At 45.3% G+C, this 17,858-nt stretch overlaps 1 long non-coding RNA gene across 2 annotated transcripts; it reads left to right on the plus strand.

The window, feature by feature from the left end:
- The first annotated feature begins 12,688 nt into the window (after positions 1-12,688).
- LOC130524281 (uncharacterized) lies at positions 12,689-17,642 on the plus strand. 2 transcript variants are annotated; one of them, XR_008950096.1, is made up of 4 exons: positions 12,689-13,369; positions 13,439-13,604; positions 16,902-17,167; positions 17,249-17,642. It is a non-coding gene; the product is annotated as an uncharacterized LOC130524281 (long non-coding RNA). The 2 variants fall into 2 exon arrangements; XR_008950097.1 differs by lacking the exons at positions 16,902-17,167; positions 17,249-17,642 and adding an exon at positions 14,423-15,658 and having other exon boundaries at positions 12,692-13,369.
- Positions 17,643-17,858: the final 216 nt, after the last annotated feature.

Genomic DNA, 17,858 nt, shown 5'->3' on the forward strand with positions numbered 1-17,858 from the left:
GAGAAAAGAGCTGCTCTAATGAGCTCTCAGTGGTGTGTTTACTGTTAACCAAAGTCGTAGCTCCAGTCTCACTGCGCCTCCCGTCATGCAGTGCTTGCAGACTCACACAAATCTCAACATCCAGAACACAAAAAAAAAATATCCATAACAGGAAGACACGCACCGATTCCAGTCTCAGCGGCTGGCGGTGATGGAAGCCTAATTAACGTGGCTGCTTCATCGCTTGTTATGTGTAACAAGCCAGTCAGACTTGTTTGATGCATTTTCTGTAATTCTCCGCTGCGAAGACAAGTTTTCAGATTTTGGTCACTCTGGATGTGTTTGAATCAGGTGCACTTTTTCCCCCTCACTTGACAATTTCAACCTGAGCTATGACACCAAACAAGAGCAGACAGATCACCTTAGGAGCGGAGACCAAGTCAGCTGTTTGAGACTGAGCACTGCGCACTCTAGAGCTGTCATCCACGATAGAACCACTTCATGCAGAGCAGCTATGAATCACCGACAGCAGCGACTGTAGGACGGCAAAGGCTGCAGTACGCGCACGTGTGTGACGCGCTGTTTTGTTTTCTAAAATTAAAGCATTCAGATGGAAACATTTGAAAACAAGCGTCGTTTACAGGGGGGCCTCACAAAACGCCGAGAACGCTGTAGTTGCCCTGCCAGGCCACCAGTTGGCGTTTTGCACGATGCAACAACAAGCAGACACACCTAATCGCTCGTGCACTAAAGAGTTCTGACTGCAACAGTCGTGCATGTGTGCATGTACCTCTTTCAGAAGACTTTCTCTCTTTTTGTGGAAAAAAAGACTGGTGTCAATTGTCTGATAGGTTCTTAAACTTAATTAGAACCTGACATGAAACATTTTGCACATTTATTAGTGTAGGAAAGGATTTTAAACTGTAAAGCATCCTTAAGTCCACGCTTTGCTTCAGAAGGTCAGTATTGTCATGTTAGCTTTCATACAGTCATTCCAGCCTTCACATTCGTTTGTTTTTTTTCCCCATGGAGTCAAAGTGACTGGTGATTGGTGGCAGTGTGAAGAAAGCCCAAAGAATTCTTTGTCTCGAGACTGACAAATCTATTTTTGTTATCCAAGTTGCGTCTTTTGTGTTCCTACTGCAACAAAACACTGTGGAGTCCACAACAGAAATTGCTAAAATTGCAGGTTGCGGCCCCTCAGGTGAGGAGCTGTTAGGAAAAGGTCAGGGTCCGTGGCAGCAGCTTTCACTCCTCGCTGTTCTGTTCAATATCTTCTCCCTGCATGGCTCCCAGACTGCAGAGCCGTGCTTGCTGCGGATGCTTGAATGGCAGGCCTCAGCGTCTGCTGCATCTCTGAGGTGACGCAACGAGGCCCCACGTGGACAGACGGGGACATAGTTGCACGGGCATGCGTGCACTAAAATGTGCGGCTCCTGTTGCAGCCACATCTGCACGCACGTGTGGTGAACATGTGTGGTTGTCTTGGACTCAGTATGTATCCAGCTCAACAGCTGGCACTGTGAGACCCTCCCATATTCCCAAGCAGGTGTGCACAGGTATGTGTATCTGTGTGTGAGAAACAGAAGCGTTTCTCTCATGGACTCCTCACTGTCACGGTGGAAAGCCGATTATGGGGCACGCCGGGGTGTCAGGAGCACCCCCCACCATCATACAGACTGGCAGCTTTCCACTATGATGCCAACATTTTATTTCCCAGACGTTTCCTTTATTTCCTTGACTGATTTACAGCATTTTCTACATGGTCCTGAAGCTTGACTGATTCATCTAAAATTGGAATCAGTCTTGATTGAAAAGCCAGCTGCAGGATTGAGACTAAGCTTAACACACTTTGAGCCTTGTCAAAGGAAATCAGTGTTGTAAGTGGTTTGGTGGGGAGGAGAGAAAAGACTCAATTATCTAAAAATGGTTCCCCACAAAAAAAAACAACAACCCAACAAACAGCATCCCAAAAGCTCTATTGGAGCTCTGCAGCTGAGAAGCAAAGGCAGGGCTGGACTGGTGGGCCACTTCCCTCACTCTTAACTATTCTGCCAGGCCCTGATTGGCCAGGTTGGAATGCACCAAGCTGCTCTCAATCATTAGTTAGGAGTCGACCTCCACACCCGGGACAGCAGGTGAGCTGAATAAAACCTCAATCAGCTCAGGGGGGTTGGCCTTCTGATAAAAGCAACCCAAAAAATAGCAAGAAGCAAGTGAGGACAAATGTGGAGAATCTGGAGAGACAGTTGAGACCAAATGTTGTGGTTAGATGGTTGTTTTTAGATTATTGTGCTTTAATTGCTTATGGAAAGGCATTATTATTATTATTATTATTATTATTATTTTAAAGGTTCCTCAGAAAGACCTCTAAGGAGAGGAACGCATCAACAGCACAGTCACATAAAGCTCCACTCGATCCTGGCATTTTTATAGGTTTCCTATCATTTAATGAAACAGCTATTTGCCTCTTAAATGGTGATATCTACACCAGAATTAATTTCTCTTTCAAATCAGGTGGGGAACCAATCAACCTTTCAAATTATTTATTTTTCTTCCCCACTTTTCAAAACTGATGCGTTCTGCATCAGAGCGTTTTGACAGCCAACAAATGTAATTATCAGTAATCATGAAGTGCTATTTTAAATAGGCTGAAGGAGAGAATGAGTCAGTAGGAAGCACGGCCGTGCAGCCATTCTGGCCTTTAAATGGTCCATCTTCTCCGCGTTCCTCCCACAGACCTAAAGTATGCACATTAGGTCGACTGGGGACTCTAAATTGCCCCCAGGTGTGAGTGTGTGTGTGTGTGTGTGTGTGTGGATCTCCTAATCCATCTGTCTTAATCATCTCTGTTATTCCTTAAAAACAATGGTAACTTAAAAGAGTGAGATGGGAGCTGTTCCACCGGCTGGTTTCCTGGAGTGACCACACAAACACACACACACACACACACACACGGCTGACAGAGATACATATGCGGGTGCAGCAGCACTCTCATTACAGATACAGTGCGGCCTCCTGTCAGCTGTGTTGCCAGGGACATTTGGTGGTGGAGAAAGTGACTAGCCTCCCATGAGTACCCAGTCCACACGGGGCTCTTCAGTACCCGCTAATTATTCTTCACACCTAATCTGAGAAGGAGAAGGAGGAGAGAGACTGGCGACCAGTGGGACTTGTGCTTTCCTACTGGAACAATGACTCACATGTAGCCGCCACCTGTCCAGTGTTGTCCCTTCTGTTGCTCTCAGCAGTGCCGACAGGACTGTGTTTGTATAGTACTGAGCCAGCCATGTTGGTGTTGGCTAGGACGGCACTCAGCGGGCATCAATAACAGGCAGGGCGGCTCTTAGTCTCTATTTATTGATGAGCTTTGGGATAGTTTTACCTCCTTTTTCACTACTATAGCTGTTTATGGGTGTTGAATACCTCAAGCTATGCACTGTTTTTTGTTCTTGTGGTGTTTTAGTCAGAGAACAAAGTGAGAGGTCGCAATGGAGAAACTCCATCCCAGAAGGAAGTTGAGGTAAATTAATACATCTTTCTATACCTCAGAATTCTTAAGGGCTTCCAGGTTGGTGTTCCACAATCAGGGGTCAACACTGTTGACTCTGAGCCAGAAGGTCCCATCAAATGTCAATCACTGAATTAGGAGCTTTTGTCCTGGAGCTTCTCTCATCTTTGGCTTACAGATACTCAAAGATGATAAAGGATGAAGCACAGAAACAATCAGGCTGGAACGTCAAACTCCACATTTATGTTAATTGCATGTCTACTCTGACAGATGCCTCGATGATTGATCGGGACGTTCCACCTCAAGTGTTTTTGGTGTGACAATCAACAAGTCCGTGGAGTCGGACTGTTCCCAGCACAGCTCTTTTGATTTCAAGGATCTTCTGCTGTGTTTGTGTGGTTGGGGGGGGGGGGGGGGGGGTATGTCTGGATGTGTTATATGTGTGGGGCCTGGGCGGGTGCATGGGGATGTGATAAGAAAGAACAAAAACTCAAAGTTAAAATGATTGCAAGATACCATAATTGTTGTTTTCACGATTGAATTTTAGCCATGCAGGGGTCAAGGGTCAACTCTGTTACTGTTCTAGCATTTTGGGGATTTTAGTCTTCAAGAACGTCCAAAAGAACAAGTGTAATAGACATTACCGCTAATCTAAAATATCCCAACTTCAACAAGATTGATGTGAAATGTGATGTCCCGCAGGGCTTCCTCCTATGGCCACTTCTATTCAGCCAGTTTGTCCACACGACAGATATTATTATATATTATTAGAAATCATAACAGCAGTTCCATGAACATGCAGATGATATTCCTATTTATTTGAATTCTGTGTCTTTAAAAGTACAACTTGTCCAGAAACAAACTGAATAATAAATGTGTTTGAATGAAGTAGGATAAAAGAAGTAGAGATAAGAATTTAGAAAATGTCACCCTTTGCCACCCGGCAGCGAGTGTCATTGGGTGGTTGATTACGATGTCATAGTTTTGTCAGTGCTCCTATCTGCGTAATTTCTCATTTATATTCTGGCAAACAGAGGCAGGCAGCCGCGGCGCCCCTCCTATTATTCCTGTGTGTCCACCTCCGTCGTTCCGCTCAACCTTGGACTACATCCTGAGGCTTCGGGGAGAGCTGGCCAAGGTGAAAATTCCTTTTGGTGGCTCCACCATCCCAGCAGCATATGGACACATGCTTACTCTCCACCTCCCCCATCATCCCTAATTCCATTGCATCCTCAATCAAACCCCAGAACTGTCCCACTGCCCCCCCCCAACTCTTGAGAAGGCCTCAAAGCATGGGTGTAATTACAATCAAACACGCACCCCTTGCTCTCTGCTTTCTGCCTGAGCCGCGGCGCTAACCTCCCCTCATAGCCCCCTCTATTTCCTGGTTGTCCTCCACTGATCTTCCACCACATACGTAAAGCCTGTGACCCAGTTCTGCTACCTCCATAGCATGTATTGAGCATGTACGGGGACTACTGAGGCAGCCAGAGAGGACAGAACCTCAGTGGTGCCGGAGGACAGCAGGGTGTATCTTTCCAGCATTAATTAAACTGGATGATTTTCTATAATCTGCCGCTCCCGCCGCTGCCGGCTGTCGGGTGTGCGTGAGCCACTGACGGCGGCGGCCGCCCAGAGCCGCAGCCTGTGCAGCCATGACAGTTAATCTCAACGCAAACATCAGTGAATATGAGCTGATTTATGATTAAATTTCAAAGTACTTGACAAATTGATAATAAATTGATACCAAGCTAATGCCTCTCTCCCCGAGCGCTAACATAAATCTGATGTTATTTAGACGCTTAATGCCACCAGATGGTGCATATTTAAGTCACACTAGTCTTCCATCTGATGGTAATTGTCAGCTTTACCATGCAGGTGTGCTGTATACATTCTATTTTGCAGGATACTGCAGCTCCTCCTGGAGAAGATGCACCCTATATGTGGCAAAACAGCTCTCAAAGGTCCAGAAAATTCTCATTTTTGCCACATTCCTTCATTTTCTTTATATATATATATGACAAAGACGACCCATCCCCTGCCTGTGTTGATGTACGACGGCCTCTGGAACACATGGCGGTAATATACACAGTACATAAATCTCATGGCGTACAGAGCCCAGCGCTCCATCCAGCAGTGGAGTCATTCTGTACTGTACGCATTTTTTTTTTTTTTTTAACAGGGAGGAAGAAAATGCTGGTTTATGCTGACCCAGGCCTGATCAGAAATGATGTATAGCAGGCGCAGCAAGCAGAGAACTATAATCGCCCGCCCCGGGCTTTTAATACTGTTTCTCCCTTTCAATACAGGGGTCAATTACTGGCAGGTTAAAGACATCATTAAAGTGGTGTTTCCTGAAGTGCCTCTTACTCCCTGTCAAAATAACTTATGATGCATCGACAGGATTGATTTTAAATGGGGACCAACAATGTGCCTGTAAAGCCGTCGGCGGAGGCATCTATTTTCATTATGCATCGTGTTTCGTCTCCAACAAATCTTTTTGTCTCCTTGGACTGAAAACTGGTGATTTGTCTCCTTTTTTTTTTTTTACCCCTTTGCTTTCATGCATTTTTCACAGTCCGGAGGCTCATTGATGGACTAGGCTGGAATTCAGCTGGCATAAAATCTTTTGATTTTTAGATGAAGGTTTCCTGCCAATTATCTGTGCACGCATGCATGTGTGCACTTGAGTTTGTCTCGGCGTGTGTCTGCGTGCGTAAAAAATTAACCGAGCCATTAGAAGAGTGTCGGACCTCTCAGCGGAGTGGTGACAACAGATTGCGTCGACAGACTGATCTATAATCGGTCCATCTTTACTGGTTCAGCCATATGAGCTGGATGCAGAAGCCGCCCTCATGAGGATGTTTGTGCAGGTGTCATGAATTCATCTCATCTCCTCAGCTTTATCTCGTTTCCCTGATCAGCTAATGAGCTTCAACTGCGTCAACGCTGCATCTTAAATTGCCACCGCCGCTTCGGGGTTGTTGTTTTTTTCAGGTGATATTTTCAGTTTGTTTGGTTAAATCCCGTTGCTGAGGGCCTTCCCATAATCCTGCTGTGGCTCTGTGACCTTCCCATCAGAAAAAAAGACACATCCCAAACAAATCGCTTCACAAATTCATAAAGCGCTGAAGGTTGAACTAAAGGTGTCAAACGTGTGTGTGTGTGTGTGTGTGTGTGTGTGTGTGTGTGTGTGTGTCAGAGATTGATGACAATAGACAGAGGTGTGACCATTAGACTAACTCTCTTTGTGATGACTGGTTATGAAAATGTTTTCCTTGATGCAGGACAGATGGAGCCGGGCCTCATTAAAAATGACCATGCGTGGCAATGCATGCTGGGAGCTGCTCCGACAGTAACCATTGATCCTTGACACCGGTGATATAGAGCGCGGCTTAATGAATTCAAAGAACAAAGTGACTGAGATTAGAGAGCAAAGACAGGAGAAATGAAGGGACAGTAAGAGACAGATAAAAATGGAGGGGTGGGGAGTCAGAGAGGTTTATGGGAGCAGAAGGGATGAGGCTATTAAAGAGAAGGATGAAATGGTATTGTTCCCTTTTCCCTTTTGGGAGTTTTTGAGTCTTTGTGAAGCTGCCAGATCACTGAGCCGAAACTGTGTGCTGTGGGTGTCTGTGTGTGTGTCTGCGGTTGTGCACAAGGAAAAAAAAGAAAAGAAAAAGGACAAGGAGAGAAAATAGTCTGTAAAAATGTCAGATGCAGAAATGTTTGAGAGTCATTTCCTCTGTGTTTGTGTCAGAGGACAGCCTTAATTATGAGTCCATGGCAGCTCAGAGCAGGAGCACGGGCCAAGCCAAGCTGAACCAGACTAAACCAGGCTTGGACCTACTCCGCTCAACATGCTTTGTGCTTTAAGCCCTGGCTAATTGGGCCAGAGGCGAGCCAAAGCCCCTTCCCAGCTGTGACGGCTACTGGACTGAGAAAAGAAAGGGATGGAGAAAGAGGGGGAAGAACAGGGCCGAAGAAATTCATTTTACACGAGTTCCCGCTGGATCAATACCATTTGTGTCGTTCCCATGTTTGAAATTCTCGCTTCTCTTTTATTGGCTCAGCTGGCTGGGAGCCGAACGCTGCATTTGACGGCTGACAATGAGGCAATCTGGCCATCGAAAGAAGAGGACGGCGTGGAGAGGACGGCGTGGAGAGGCCTGCGCTTGTTGTTGCTATCTGTCAGTCTGTCGATTTAAAGAGAGCCACCGGATGTGTCAAGTCCATCTAACAGCTGTTTTAGCAGCAGGGGTCCCCCTTAGCTTTGACACAAGGACATGAGAGTGTCTCTGTGTCTCACATCCTATTAGCTACCATTTAACCCTTTTAACAGGATGAAACCTTACGTACTGGAAATATTAATTCAACGGCCGTTAAGGTGGTCCGCATCACTAACGGACATCTCAGAAGTTAAGGGAGCGTCGTAATTTTAAAGCTCCCACAGTGGGACGGTATTGTTGCAGCCGATTGCATGAGCTGCGTGTGTGGGGGACTCTGGCCTCGAGGCTAATCTTCAGCATGCACGTGCACGTGCAAAAGCACATATGTATTCCACACATGCCTCCCGCTCCTCACTAGCGGAGCGACAACATGACTACTGCATGCAGCCTCTCCATTATTTAACAGCATTAAAAGGGAAGAAGCGAGCGCACGTATGAGAGGTGAGGTAAGGCGACAGAAAGAAGACAGGACGAGACGTGGCCACATGTGTTGGTGTCTTATTACTGATGAAAATGAAGGGAAAACCAGTCGGGCCGGTGCTGGAAAGGCCGTTCAGTCTGAAATGACTGACTAAACAGAAGCGGCATCACAATAAAGCACACAGGTGTTAGGTGGAGGAAGGTCTGAGTGTTAAAAGATGGAGGTGGGGTCTTTCTGAGACATGTCTCCACATCTGATACCCCGTCTTAACCGAGGAGCTCCGGTGTTTTCCTCCCCTGATGCTGATCTCAGTGATTAAACGCTTGCTTGTTTTTAGGGGTTTTCTTACCTTTTGATAAACCGTTGCAGCTCCACCCTGAGGGCAACACTGTCTGTTTCCACCTACACCAGCATCCCAATTTAACCTGCAGGAGAAGTTGAGGATTGTGGGAGGTGGAAGTGGCACTTTGGAGCAGGAACGCATTCCAGATCTGATCAGAATTTAAGTTAAACATGTTTGTCATCATCCCCGGCTGCTGGTTGTTCCTACATGACAGCCATTACAGTCTTTATATTTCCATAGAATTCCCATAGAATGTGCTGCATTGTTTTTATATTGACTTTGACTCTTGGACAAATTTAAATTTAGGGTGAGACCTTGACGACGACCCTGAACAATAGTCACACAGTCTCTGCTAAAGTTATGGCGCAGAGAGTTTCTGAATATTCCCGCCCTGTTTATCATTTTTGCCTCATCACCACTCCCTCTCTTATCTCCATAAAACCACCACAAGCCATTTCTGCTGAACAATGCCCCCTAAAATAGGCTTTTGTGTCCCTGTAATTGTGCATAATTGAGAACACTGTACACAATATAGTGGTGTGATTTCGCTGTGGTCCCCTAGAATGGAAAAGTTTCGAGCATGAGAGGTTTAGATTGGATCGCAAAACTAAAACCTACTCCACAGCGCTGCAATTATGCAAATGCAATGGATGTTTCAATCAAATCATGTACATAAAGCACACTCATAATGATCTGAATTAATCACAAGGCATTTAAAAACTTACCACCCATGATTGAGTGCCTGAAGAACATTTTGAGAGATATAATGAGGCACAGTTTGGCTACTATACTGGAAGAAAGGAAACAATGCTGGAAAATTAGCTAACAAGAAATACAATCTGCTCACACTGTATTACACTGTAAATTACTTCACCCGCAGCGTTCTGGACAGGTGTCGCTGTACAGCAACACGCGTGCAAATCTCCCACTTGGACTTGGACTGCTGCAGCGTGGACACGTGAGCGCAGCGGAAATAAATATGCGGCGGTTAAAACCCAATTAAACCGATTCAAGTTAGGAGAAAATGATTGTTCGTTGCCGTAAACTGGACTTTTCTTCTCAACACAACGTGGAGATAATGCAGTGTTTGTTGTCTCGAGCTCAAATGCAGCGTGTAAATAAGGTCTGAAGGAGTAATGGAGGAAAGGGTGAAGACCAGTGAGCTAATGGTAGCAGCAGTGACAGCGGGGCTGTCATGGCAACAGCAGATGTATTTCTTTGGTTTAGTGTTTAGTGCAAATGTCAAATTGGCTTTTTTTCCCCATCCGTGTGATGTGTTTGCTGAAGACGTGGAGAAACTGTTGGGGGTCAAAGGTCGACACGTGTTTGAGGATTTGATGCCAGGACCAGCTGAAATCTGAGAAACTGTGTTCAATCTGGGTTTCTTGGCGGCGAGGAAGTTCTCGTTTGATTTCCAGCTTTTGTTTTGCTTTTTTTTTGTATTTTCCTCCATGAAGTCTTTGCATCACAGCTGACTGAGCAAGGAATATCGATTTCCCCATTTTCACCGGGCGATAATGAAAAGGAGATCGTATTTCACCTCTCTGACTTTCAGGGAGGGATTGAAGTAAACCTCGTTGCTTCTTTAATATCTCACAAGAGCTCCCCGTAACCAAATCTGGTGTCACGTTAAATCCGGTGTTGCATATCAGCGGCGTCTACCTGTTGTGCAGCGGATATTCCCCTGCTGTCACAACCTGCTAATTAGCATCAGTTCGGTTGAGGAAAACTCTGAATAATGTTGCCTCTGGCTCCAGTTTAGAATCCAAACACATGAGCTCAGCGTGGGGTGGATTCCGAGGTTTCAAGGCAGCAGCGACTCTTGTGACCTACGCACGACAGGGCAGCCTCTGACACTTCTCACCTTGTGAGACGCACGACGCCGCCATTTCAGATGAGGCGCCTTTCCTCCGCTAAATCCTTCGCCGCCGGGGCGACGCGCATTACCGGAGTCGCAACCCCCGACGCGTAATTTATGGGAAAGCAAAAATCCTCGGCGCACGCAGGTCGGGCTGCGCGTTCTAATCAAAAGACGCGCGGCGACAGAAGCAGCCGAATGAGGTTCTTGATGTTTTGTCAGTTGGAGTGTTGCTGGGAGACGTCGGGAGAGCTGCACGCTTTGGTCGTGTAGGTGCCTCTGTCAAAGGGAAAATACAGAGGAGAGGGATCCAGAAATACAGCGTGTGTGTGTGTGTGTGTGTGTGGGGGGGGGGGGTTATATAAGCACTGTTTTTGAAAAAGTTGGGGAACTTTTCTTTGTGAACACAGCGGAATGATGGACAGGTTAATGATTGTTTCAACACGACTAAGCTGCAGTTATGATGATGGCAGGAGCTGCTCGACAGCACCTTTTATAGGTCACCACCTATAACAAAAAGTGGAAATGACTCATTGATTTTCTTACAGGAACTGAGCACCATCAGGAGGAGCTGAGACCCGAACATTAACATCAGGACGCTGACCAAAGGGCTTTTTTTAATTTCTTTTTTCTGTTGGTGGTTGGCTTCAATCAGCTTATTGTACTCTAAAGTATCCTTTTGAAGACGTGGTCAGTGGTAGGTCACATGGCAGTCACATGACTGGCTTTTTTTCCCCCAGTGTCCTTACTGGTTTATTGTTATTTACTGGAATTGCTGCTTCCATTGCTGAACAGACCTGATCACAGGCTCCTTTTTGGACCTGGATACAGAAGCTTCCTTAGATCTCCACCTCCCACCTGTATTTATACACCTTCAAACAGCATTGACTCACACGGCAGCAGAGCGGGGTGATTCTCTGGATTCAAGAAGGAAAACTGAAACTTTTAAAGAGTTTAAAACCATCCAACCTTCAGCTCAAGAACAGGGATGATGCATGGCTGGACTGGCTGAAAGCCTCTGCACAGCACCAGCACCAGGCAGAGGAACAGTGACCGCCGACTGTTCTCGATGGATGAAACATTCAAATTTTCCATTCATCTTCATTTTTTACTCCCGGCATCAGGATATTAACGTCTAGTTCACACAACTGACTTTGGCCATTTGTGCTGTACCCGCTCAAGCATCCTGGTCATAAATATCTTTATCTCAGACAGCGATATAAGTTAGAGCTTCCTGTCTGTTTGAAATGAAATGCACGATATTATTCCCCAGATTAATAGAGAGAATATTGACTCCAACGCAGTTCAAGCCTCCTGCAGTATTTACCCTCGCAGACATAAACCGACGAGCTCATACAGAAACGCTTCATTAAAAACATGGATTTAATCTCTCTGTAGGAACAAGTATTCTTAATACCAGCTGCCCTGGAATCAATGCGCTTAATAAATAGTAGCTTACAAAGGCTGACCCCGGGGTCTGAGCTGATGAGTGCATTTGTCTGAGCGAGGAGGCAAACAAAGGGAGAAGCTAATCTCACCATCATCATCGTCGCCAGGATCAGATAGAGGGAGCGAGTGAGAGACTCAGAGACAGACAGAGGAAATGAAGAAAGAAGACTATGGGTATTTCGGTCATTATTTACAACAACTCAAAGTAAAGAAAGAGGGATGGATGCTGGCGCGGTAGAGTGACCAAAGATAATACATTTTCTTTTCATGCTCAGTCATGTCAGAGGCAATATACGAAGACAGCGGTTTTCATCGTGGAGATCAAATCAACACATTATATCCTCAGTAAATGTTCAAATGAAAGTCGCTTTTATCTGCAATTCAACGGGAAATCAATGTAATTCAGCCACGAGCGACGGGGTGTCTGTTTTTACAGGCTGATGGTATCTCTGAAGGTGCCTCGCAGCGTCCTCACATTTAAATATTTTATATTAGAACCATCCTGATGCACCTGCAAAGACCAGAACGTGCCGACGTGAGTGCAAACGTCTCCTCAGACGCGTTCTGGCAGCTTTTTAAAGGGGTTTCAGACAGATTTGTGTTCCTACCTCCCCTCTGGATCAATCAATAGTTTTGTTAACAGATCAAATAACAACGTGTAATGTGTAATGAGGTCAGTGATGACCTGTGACAAACACACGGGGGAATATTACTCCATCCCATGTTCTCATAGTGTTTCACCGCCATCGATCCTGTCGCTCCTTCTCCAAATGAACCGATCCGATACACTCAGGACAAAATCCCTTTCCATATTAATTGGCCTCCAAGAGTGAGAGAACATGAATTTAAGATTTTTTTTTAGTAGAGCCGGAGACTGGGATGCACTTTTCTGCCTGGCAACAGCAATGCTGAAGAAAATAAAAGATGTTTGTATTATTTAGGCTCTAACTGACCCATCGGCTGTGTTACCGAAGATTTTAGTGATAGAAATTGTCTTTTCTGTGGTGGAATTCAAGAACTACGGGATCCCAAAAATGCTGAAGAAAACGGAGAGGGAGGGTAGAAAACAGAAAGCAAGAAAACCGCAACAATTTTCATGCTTTCTCAATTTACTAAAAAAAAGAATCCATCGCTGTGTTTTGACAGTTGTGTCGTGATGTTTGTCCCAGGATCAAAAGTCCCGATCAAAATCGTCCCACGTGTTGACAAAACTGTGAATTCTCCCTTTAACTTGCAGTTAACCACAGTTTTGCACCTCTTCGGAGGAGCCTTCAACACCCCGGAGTTCCCTCTTCTCGCTGCAGACATTTTTTTCCCATCAACTCCAGTTGATGATTGTGGGTTACTTTCTTTTTTGGCTCCGCCCACCGCGATCAGAACGTCTAATTGGCATCTGCCTCGGTCCTTCGTCGGGCTGTGAGGCACTAACCAGTCAGTGACAACAAAAACAGGCTGCGACTCCCTTCTATGTGATTCAGACCAGACACTGACAGCACCGAACGCAGCTCTCCTTCAAACGACCTGCAAATGATGCGGCAATTATGGCGGAACAAGCTGCTGCCGAGCCTTTCCTCATTATGTGAGTAGCAGACAACGTTGGTCTGACTCTGCGTCCCGCCCTGATCTCCTCTGTGATGATTTTATGCAGGTTTCTCTGCAATCACTGCTGTGAATATGTATTTCCAGCACCTTTGAGCCGGCAGGGTAGCCCGCCGCGCCGCTGCAGCCCTCTGGAGATGGCCTACATGGCGCCCTCAGGTACTTCTTACATCGGCTCAGCCACCTGCCGCCCCCACCAGGTTCCTCGCTTCTGTGTGAGTAATCAAGCGCCTTCACAGGAACGACTTTGGCAACCGGGATAAATTTTTAAAAAAAATGAAATTGATTTTCAAAAGTTTAATATTTAGGAGAGGAGCGAGCACGGGGTCTTATTGAATAATGCATTTAGTTATTTGGAGTGAACGAGGCGGAGGGAGAGCCGGCCGTGCTGGAGGAAAGCACAACTCCGATGGGTTATATAATGAACGGCAGATCTTTTCCTCTGCCCTCTTGTTTGAATTTCATAACTCGGGATCACGCCTTGTTGCTTTTAGCTCAGGCACTTTCTCTGGCTTCAAACATGTCCACATTATTCATGCTACTTCGGCTGCACCTCCACCTCGTTTTCAATAACCTCGTTTAAAGTTATTTTTCTTTGAGAAAAGCAATTTTGGAGCGTACCAAACAGCCGAGTTTCCTTCAACTTCACTGTCACGGTACAACTCATAGAAAAGAATCAGCGTGGTGCAGCTGCTCGATGGTGTTTAATGGTAATTTAACATTGCAGATGATGAAATGTGATCCTGACATCTCATTTAGATCTTTCCTCCTGCTTAGACTGACAACTTCTCCTGGAATCAGCAGCAGTTAATGCTGAAATGAGAGCATGTTGACATACCTGTGGCCTTTGTGACTGCTGCTTAGCAACAGCTTTACCACAACAGGAGATGGAAAGAATAACTCTGAAAGCTGCAGATCCAAAACCATAAGTTGAAACTGAAAGCAGTGAAGAACATCACATTTTAGACTGTCTCCCGTGTCCTGTTACCTGCCCCTCTCTGATTTATTCCACCTTCTGTCTCCTCTGTGTCAGTTTCCAGGTGTTGTCCCAAAGCTCCGTTTCTCCATCTGACAGAAGTGTGGGGTTTTTTAACCACATTGTTTGGCGTTGCTTGTCTACAGACAGGCAGTCAAAACTGTCCTGCCTGATTGACGCTGGGTTGTCTGGCTCTTCTGAGGCTGCTGCTCCAAAGGCGTCGCGTTCGTTACCACAAGAAGCTGCTATAGGAAAGAATATCGAAGAAAAAACAATGTTGTGTCAAAGGCTGTTCACAGCAGGAAGAGAAAAACACAAACCTGGTGAACATGGCACTTGGTTGCCGGTAGCAACAGCAAATGTTACTGTATATTGCGGTGTTTAACGATCATCCACTTCCTGTTTTATGATGCTGATGACTGTGAAATATAAAGGCAGATTTTTTAACTTGATCTCATCAAGAGTTTAAGACCGACAGAATGAAAAGGCTGAAATCTTTAAAACCCCAGGGTGTGCAAATGGTTGACTGTCACGGGAAATTCAAAATGGCTCGTGCACGTGTGCCAGAATTCATTTTAAAATTCCTCTGTCGCTGAAGCACCAAATGAATCTGCTCCTGGCCACACGAAACCTCTGCTTGTGCAGCGCGAGCCAAGGAAAAAGGCTCAGATCATCAGCCAGTCGTCTGCTGGACGTCCCCGGTTGGGTTCTAAAGCAAGTGAAGCTGTATTCTACCACGCCTCTAAAGATTTGATGCATTTTCAGCTCTTAGGAAGGACCAAACCCTATTAGAAAGTAGACTCAGAATATAATATAATAATAATATGTTCTTTCTACATATTCAGATGGATTTTAAATGGGTTTGCTTTTCAAGATAATCTGCGGCTCTATAATAATCCTGTTAATAGAGAGAAGTGCAGAAGTAAACAGTGATTTCATGTTTTTCAACACCTTTTCTAATGCACGTGACTGTTCTACAACCTCTCGCCAGAAATCAGCTCACAAGTTAACAAGAAATAAACAAGTTGGAGGAAACAGTCTGGAACAGGCAATATTGGAGTGTAATTGTCCTCTTTGCAAAGCTCTCATTTCTCTGAAGAGCATGTTGTCATGTGAAGAGCGCTGGCTTTTGTTTCCCTGCATGCAGTCCTCCTCGTTTTATCCTTTTAGTTCATCTCTCTGCTGATCCCACTGTGCAATCAGATATACAATTGTTACAGTTCCTCAGACAAAAACATGTTTTGAACGGCTTCTGCAGATGTGGTCTCTGAAAATTAAACAATTGTGTTCTAATTGCTTCTCTTCTTCTCCTGCTGCAGCAGCTTTTTCTATCCTCCATATGAAAAGAAAATTGGCAAACATAGAAAAGTGCTGTACTTTAACCTTTATCGCTCTGTCCTGCCTTCGCCACAGCTATTGCCGTTTTTTGCCTTTCAGCATGACATCGTAGATCAGGTTCCATGCGCATGTGTTCACGTGCATGGTAGAATCCATGACCATGTTAGCTCATCTTTGGCTCATTAGATCATATATTCTGAGGTTCATGTCATTTGTCTCTGTAATCCAGTGGGTGTAGTTAAGCTGAAGCCTGCAGGAAATCAATAAAAGCCTCAAGAAAGCATCTTTGGGGGCGGGGGGACACATGAGTCAACGCTTTGGTCATTTGTCTATTGTCTCTGTGCAGAAATGTCCATTAGTTTGTTAGTCGTGTATAAATTAAACCTAGCTGCTAATTGTTGACTCAGGTAATATATTCAGCTGAACTGTTGGATGGACATTTGTCCTGCGCAGTTTTCACCACAGGGGATGAAACAGCCGAAGCAGAAAACCTGTAAAAGTGGAGGTTAAATATGCCGTTACAACAGCATACTGGCAGCACTTCCCTGACTGCCTTCAGATGTGGTTGGTACATGATGTGTATTTTGACCTATCTGCTACCCAACCATAAATATTAATAATTTAAATAATAAATGGCCTGTAGTTTAAAGGCATCACAGAAGCCTGATATAACTCGATTTGAGTTAGAAATAGTGGAGAAGTTGGTCCTTGAACTCATCATAATAAATCTACAGTAAGCTGAAGCCTGGACACTGCTGGAGTGAAGGTAATTGCTATGCAGCAAAGATGCCAGAAAAATAATAAAAAAAAGAAAGTGAAAGAGCTGCAAAGACCTTGAACAGAGTGTCCTGAGTAACTTCCTGTCTTGGCTCAAAGCTCCTCTCAGTCTGGCTGATAAGGTTAAAGATAACGCGACAACAAAGATGTAAAGAGATGACTGAGGTAAGTCATGTACAAGTCAGGAACACACAGTGGTGATTACACATATGCATAAAACATCCCGTGCAATAATCTGCACGCTGGTAAAGTGTTGCTTTATCTGCCTTTGCACCTCATTTTGATGCATATAAAACAAATCCTGCTAAGTGGAGGCATACACTGAATGGCGATTAAAGGAGCTCTTTTTTCCCCAACCACGGGTGCGTCCATCTCATGTCGCCGTCTGCCTCCGCAGTTCTTGTATCTCTGCTTCTTGCAGGTAACGGGAGACAGGAAGAGCACATCCACACTGCTCTCCTCCCAGCTCGACTGTTCAGAAGGTCCCTGGTGGGTGCTGCTAGATAAAGTGAAGAGGAGGATATAAAGGAGACCAGCTGCCGATGGATTAGCAGCCGTGTTTACACAGTGGCTGATTTAGTCTGCTGCAGCCAGCCAAGAATGATTTATTGATACTGAGGGACTGAGAGAGTATTGGATGTAGAAGATGTAGGAGATATAGAGAGACGGAGAGAGGAGTGAGAAATGGTGAGCATGAGCAGAGAGAGAACCAAACAGCCCAACAGGAAGTGTGCATGTTAAGCATTTCCGCCTCCCTTTGAATTCCAGGACACACGTGGCGTATTTCTGGTGGCATGGTGGACAAAAAAGCCCAGTGCAGAAGAGGCTCCAAAAGGGAAGAGTGGAGGAAGCCAACCCAGATCTGTCATCACTACACCGTGAACATCATCGTTCGGTGCACCTTCAGGGTGCACTGAGCGCGATGGTGAGTGGTGTAAAGAAGAGTATGAACACTTCTCAGGGGTTCACCCTGCCATCTTGACATCTCACCGCCAGCTCGGCTCTTAAAACCTGCCAGAGAACGAGAGGCGAGTATTCACTGATCGAGGGAATCAGTAGCACGGTAAAAGGTTGACTTTAGGAACGAGAAAAACAGCAGTTTTGGTTGGTAGAGCCCATGCTGAGAGTCAGAGAGAGCCAGAAGTACGACTTAATAAACCCATCTCAGATTGGAGAAGAGATATAAATATGCAATCACACATTAGCTACTTAATTAGAATAAAACTGCCTAATAAAAAAGTCAAATACTGCTAAAAGTGGCTGATCAGAGGTCTGCTGAGAGGGTTTGAGTAATGACTTTAATGTGAATAATCATGCATAAGTCAAATAGCAGGAAAGCTGCTCGCATGTAGGGGGACGATCAAACTGTGGAAGGACG

The sequence above is a fragment of the Takifugu flavidus genome, chromosome 4, assembly GCF_003711565.1.
Source record: "Takifugu flavidus isolate HTHZ2018 chromosome 4, ASM371156v2, whole genome shotgun sequence".
Classification (NCBI taxonomy): domain Eukaryota; kingdom Metazoa; phylum Chordata; class Actinopteri; order Tetraodontiformes; family Tetraodontidae; genus Takifugu; species Takifugu flavidus.